The sequence below is a fragment of the Garra rufa genome, chromosome 4 (assembly GCF_049309525.1).
Source record: "Garra rufa chromosome 4, GarRuf1.0, whole genome shotgun sequence".
NCBI lineage: Eukaryota > Metazoa > Chordata > Actinopteri > Cypriniformes > Cyprinidae > Garra > Garra rufa.
In genome coordinates, this window is record NC_133364.1 from 40,182,043 (window position 1) to 40,188,915 (window position 6,873).

Sequence of the window (6,873 nt, forward strand, 5' to 3'; positions counted from 1 at the left end):
AAACACTGCAAACACATTTTTGAATTTGCAATTTAATAATAATTGAATGATTTTTTAAACAGCTTATGTAGTTTTCTACTTCTATCAGTAGCGAACTAAGACTCTTGAGCCTAGGGCCTCTCCTTCAGGGGAAAAAATAAACTATTTTCGTCCCAAATTATTGGTAATGTACATCATGACTTCCGTTACAGTGGCAGAGAGAGCTCAACACACTGCAGCTCCAGAAAACACATGCAAATAGCATATTAAGAAAACATCTTTATCAGTTTGACTGCACATGTGCACAAAACACACACCACAACGGTGGGAAACCCAATAATGCTCACAAAAATCAGCCAAGGTTTTATTATAGTAAAAGTATAGGAACCATGCTGTCGTTGTTGTTTTTCCCCATGTATTGGTTACTATTTGTGTACATGCCATGGTTAATGCATGGTTAAAGTTTTTAATTCACCAACTAGACTAACCATTTTCTTCATTTGTATTTAATTTATATAATAACAGAAAAATACACAATAATTTATATTTGTCAAAGAGGATGTTTAAAAGTAGCCAGCTTACATAATGGTCGACAGTTATTGTGTACTTGGTCAGTTTATTTAGGCTAATAATATAAAAAAACAACTAAGGAATCATATGATCAGGTTGTTAAAAATAAACAGAAATCACACCTTTCAGAGCATAAGCATTGTCCAAGCCAGGTTTGTAGCACATATGTGACCCTGGACCACAAAACCAGTCATAAGCGTCAGTTTTTCATCTGAAAGCTGAAGAAATCATTGTTCCATTGATGTATGGTTTGTAAGGATCGGACAAAATTAGTTCAGGATACAACCCTTTAAAATCTGGAATCTGACGGTGCACAAAATATTGAAATATTCAAATATTGCGCCTTCCAGGTTGTCCAAATTAAGTTCTTAGTACAATACAAATGTACAATATATCTTAATAGAACATAATGCTTAATTAATGTCCTAATGAAGAAAAATGGACAGCTTTGACCCATACAATGTATTGCTGGCTATTGCTACAAATACACTGAAGAGGGTCACATATGCTTTTTTTTTTTTTTTAGCATGTTGAGCTCTTTTAGCCATCGAACTTCATCCTAGGTTGAAAAATTGTGAATTGTGCATTTTTCAGCCAAACATTAGCCTAGATTTTTTTTGATGCCCAAACTTTAAACCACTTGCTTATTCCTGAATTTAAGTTTTGACTGTTTGGGGAACAGATGAAATGTTTTGGACTGCCTTTATTTAAGCAATAAGGTACGAGAGGCCGTGCTGTATCATGAATAAATCACGGCTGAAGGGCGTTGTTAGGATTTTTTTTTTCTGCAGTGTATTGTTCCTATTATTGTAATAAATGTGAACAAATGTTAAGCACTGTTATTGAACGAAACTGACGTTAGATAGTGGGATAGTCTTACAGATCTGAAACAGGGATGACATTTTTTTGAGGGTTAAGTCTTTCTGGTGGCAGAAAAATCACTCGTTTTGAGTTAAATCAAGTTATAAAGTCCAAATTAGCAGATTGTGAGATGAAATAAATAAATGTTATGTAAAACGTTAACAGGAATAGGTTTGAATAACATTTGATGCTGTAACTGTAGGGCTCATACAATACATCACCTATGAACAGCTTATGTGAATATTACCTGTTGTTTAAATCAAATCTATAGTTTAAAAGTAGAAGATTTCAGTCTGTTTAAACATCTTCATTATCGTGAGACCTACTGGTGTTGATGTGTTTATTCTCAACAGAGCAGACCTGAAACTCGAACCTGCGACTTTTGGGTTACAAGTCCGACTCTCTAACCATTAGGCCACGATTGCATTGATGTGTAATAATCCACAAACAAAACAACATGAATTATTCTGTTTCTAGTCTCCTGCCAACTAGATTTACAACACGATAAAGAGACTATGATAGACTAACTTGGTGTCGTTTTTTTTAATTTAGGAGTAAAAAACAATACAAAAACCATAGTGTTTATAAGATTGTTTTTGGTTATATTTGTCTGCATATGAGTAGTTGACAAATAGGCAGGTTGTTTTTGTAAAATCCCATTTTTGAAGAAGAAGAAATGCATATATTTATGCAGTGTGAAGGCAGATCTTAGAGAAAATATAAAGGGTTGCTAACTTTGTCAATTCTTTCTTTTTTACATTTTTACCAAACTGTACGTTTTGGAGGACCACAGAGGACATTACGGACAATTAATGACCGAAATGCAAATCATTTTTACAGAATACCGTCATCAAAAATGCAGTTTGAAGCTAAATGCAGACGCTTAAACAGACTGAAAACTGCTATGATTACTCTACTTTTATAAAACGGTTAGTTCCATTCCTCAATTCTGATTGGTCAGCAGCTGTGTGGTATTCATGATACAGCACGGCTATGACCGCTTCACTCAACAGTTTTGTGTATCATTGAACCCCCTTAGCAACCACCCTTAGCAACATAAACACAGCTGCAGCAGTTAGGGACTACTTTTGACAGCGGAAGGCAGTTAATGATTTTACTTTATGAAAACATACAACTTAATATATATAAATTAATATATATTTTTGATTTTAATATTTTTATTGTGTGGTAACCGTTTTATAAAAGCAATAAGGTACTTGAGGCCATGCTGTATCGTGAATAAATAACGGCTGAAGGGGTTGCAGGCACTCCGCTTCGCGTCGTACCTAACAACGCCCTTCAGCCGTGATTTATTCACAATACAGCACGGCCTCTCGTACCTTATTGCTTAATTAAAGCATACATTCCTCAAATCATCTTTAAGTTTGAGGAAGCTGGATCAGAATGTTTCAAAATATTAACACATTTTCAGTCTGAGATAGTTTGAAGTTTAACGTAGTTTCAAAGCTTAATTCTTGACTGTTTTGAAGGCAATTAAGATAGATAGAATGTTTCTAGCATGATTAGCACGCCGTTAGCATGTTTATATTATGACTAACATGTTACTAGTATATTGCTAACATGCTTCTAGCATGATTAACAAGGTTCTAACATGTTTAACATGATTAACAAGTTGCTAGCATGCTGTTAGCATGATTAGCAAGTTGCTAGCATGTTGTTAGCATGATTAGCACATTTCACAAATAATTTCAAATTTCACTTGAGTCTTTCAATAACTCAAGTGCTTGTCAGGTAACCTCTTCAGGAATATTGTGACTTTGAAGTGTTTTCCAGACCTTTCATTTCAAACCATCAGTTCAATACTCGGTTGCAAATATGGCCTAACCCCAAAGAAATTCTAACAAAAGGTTTCTCAGTGGTTTAGTATCAAATGGACTTAAAAACATACTAAAAGTTTACCAAAGTTTGACTCCAAGAAAGGCCCCATTTTCAAAATGGTGGCTGTCAGGTCCTTAAAATGACCATTACTCTTTTGTATTCCTTCTAGACCAGGAATACTGGTGCCTGATACATGTTTTTGGCCATGTAATGTTTTAATTAGCATATTTGCATAATACGCCTTATTCAGCCCGCTGCCATTTTGAATCGAAAACGAGGCTGTGAGGGATAGCAGTCCAGCAGCGCCCACTGTGGCGCGTTGTTGCGTACCGGGATGTAGATCGTATATCCGTAAAATAATAGGTCATTTCACATTTTTCCACAGGACAAAGAGCTCCAGAAGACGTGGATTGATCGACAGGACAAATAACCTAACTTTCAGGTAACAATATTGCATTTTTTTTGAGAAAATGACTGTGGAAAGACTGCTAATTTCTAATGGGAGCATGTTTATCTTCCTTTAAACGCTTACATAGAGTTTTTCAAATGATGTTATATAGATTAAAATGCTTAATGGTTTGTGTTAAGAGCCTGCAGCTAGGTCATAAGCGTCTTCCCGACCTTTATGAAATTACGATAAACATGACATTTTCCTTGTCTAAAGCAAGACAGAAACAAAAAAATAATGTTCTGAATATCATTTAGCGATTTTAAAAGGGGTTGACATCAAACACTACATGGCAAACTAATAAATAATTGTTATCTTTTGATCTCTTTGCATAAAAATAAACTTTCAACCCACTGTTTTTTGTATGACTTAACATGTTGTCTGAAAGAGGCTTACGATCTAACGTTAACTGCAGGCTCTTAACACAAACTATTAAACATGTTGATCTTTAAAACATCATTTAAAAAGAATATCTTTTTCATTTACAATCGCAAGGTTTTCTTTTCGTGAGGTCTTTGAGTCCAGGTAAACACAGACGGAGCTGAACCCTCCTTAAGCGTCCTAATTCCAGTCAGTGTTTTTGAAAAACAATCCTGAGTAAAATGTTGAGCACTCTTGTGTTCTTTGTAATCTATTTAGTTTAGTTGTTGTAGTAATACATCACATGTTAGCTCTGCGTAAACGTTTAAAGGAAGATAAACATGCTCGCATTATAAATTAGCAATTAGCCAACCGGCTAGTTTCCACAGTCATTTTCTTAAATAAATGCAATATTGTTACCTGAAAGTTAGGTTATATGTCCTGTCGATCAGTCCACGTTTTCTGGAGCGCTTTGTCCTGTGGAAAAATGTGAAATGACCTATTATTTTACGGCTATACGATCTACATCCCGGTACGCAACAATGCGCCACAGTGGGCGCTGCTGGACTGCTATCCCTCACAGCCTCGTTTTCGATTCAAAATGGCAGCGGGCTGAATAAGGCGTATAGTTACAGGTGCATCTCGATAAATTAGAATGTTGTGGAAAAGTTCATTTATTTCAGTAATTCAACTCAAATTGTGAAACTCGTGTATTAAATAAATTCAATGCACATTTAACAAAAACCCACCAATTCACGATCTCAACAAATTAGAATATGGTGACTTACCAATCAGCGAATCAACTCAAAACACCTGTAAAGGTTTCCTGAGTCTTCAAAATGGTCTCTCAGTTTGGATCACACATTCATGGGGAAGACTGCTGATCTGACAGTTGTCCAGAAGACAATTATTGACACCCTTCACAAGGAGGGTAAGCCACAAACATTCATTGCCAAAGAAGCTGGCTGTTCACAGAGTGCTGTATCCAAGCATGTTAACAGAAAGTTGAGTGGAAGGAAAAAGTGTGGAAGAACCAGATGCACAACCAACCGAGAGAACCGCAGCCTTGAGAGGCTTGTCAAGCAAAATCGATTCAGTAATTTGGGTGAACTTTACAAGGAATGGACCGAGTCTGGGGTCAAGGCATCAAGAGCCACCACACACAGACATGTCAGGAATCTGGCTACAGTTGTCATATTCCTCTTGTAAAGCCACTCCTGAACCACAGACAACGTCAGAGACGTCATACCTGGGCTAAGGAGAAGAAGAAGTGGACTGTTGCCCAGTGGTCCAAAGTCCTCTTTTCAGATGAGAGCAAGGTTTGTATTTCATTTGCAAACCAATGTCCTAGAGTCTGGAGGAAGGGTGGAGAAGCTCATAGCCCAAGATGCTTGAAGTCCAGTGTTGTTTCCAGTCTGTGATGATTTGGGGTGAATGTCATCTGCTGGTGTTGGTCAACTGTTTATTGACAACCAAAGTCACTGCACCCGTTTAACAAGATATTTTAGAGCACTTTATGCTTCCTTCTTCTGACCAGCTTTTTAAAGATGCTGATTTCATTTTCCAGCAGGATTTGGCACCTGGCCACACTGACAAAAGCACCAAAAGTTGGTTAAATTATCATGGTGTTGGTGTGCTTGACTGGCCAGCAAACTCACTAGACCTGAACCCCATAGAGAATCTATGGGGTATTGTCACGAGGAAAATGAGAAACAATATACCAATAAATGAAGATGAGCTGAAGACCACTGTCAAAGAAACCCGGGCTTCCATACCACCTCAGCAGTGCCACAGACTGATCACCTCCATGACACACATGCACATACACTGAACTGAGGCAGTAATTAAAGCAAAAGGAGCCCCTACCAAGTATTGAGTACATACACAGTAAATAAACATACTTTCAAGAGGGCCAACAATTCACTAAAAAATGTTTCTTTTCTTTTTTTTTATTGGTCTTATTAGGTTTTCTAAATTGTTGAGATAGTGAATTGGTGGGGTTTTTGTTAAATGTGAGCCAAATCATCACAATTAAAAGAACCAAAGACTTAAACTACTTCAGTCTATGTGCAATGAATTTATTTAATACACGTTTCACAATATGAGTTGAATTACTGAAATAAATGAACTTTTCCACGACATTCTAATTTATTGAGATGCCATTTATGGTGTACACTGTGCAGTGATTTCAGTGAGGCAAGCAATATTAAATGCTGAGAATTGTGATTTTAGTTTCGTTGGGTTTAGTGTAATGCCACCTTTATACTTTATTAAACACATCTATAGAGGATGCATTACATATGTATTACCTTATTCAGCTTGAAAAGAGTGACCATTTTAGAGGGTTCATGCACAGGCCTCTGTTTGGGCTAATTCAGAGTTGTTTATGATCAAAGTTATACAACGCCAATTTAAGGAACTTTTGGGTGCAATAACTTTTACATTGAATGTCAAGTCCAACGGATTTACAGACCCAGAAAACATGGGGTTAGACACCAAGATTACTTAATGAAGGAGTTAGGATATTTTAAGGGTTTCCTGCACATTTCGGACACCATCTTGAAAATGACACATTTCTAGTGGTTAAACTTTGGTAAACTTTTAGTATGTTATTAAGAATACCTAATACTACAAAAAACAGCTGAGAAACTATTTGTTAGAATTTTTTTTTCCATATACAGTGCCTTGCAAAAGTATTCATACCCCTTCATTTTTGTCACATTTTGTTTTGTTGCAGCATTATGTTAAACTGCTTTAAATTAGTTTTCCTACACATTAGTTTACACTCCATACACCATTATAATGACAAAGCAAAA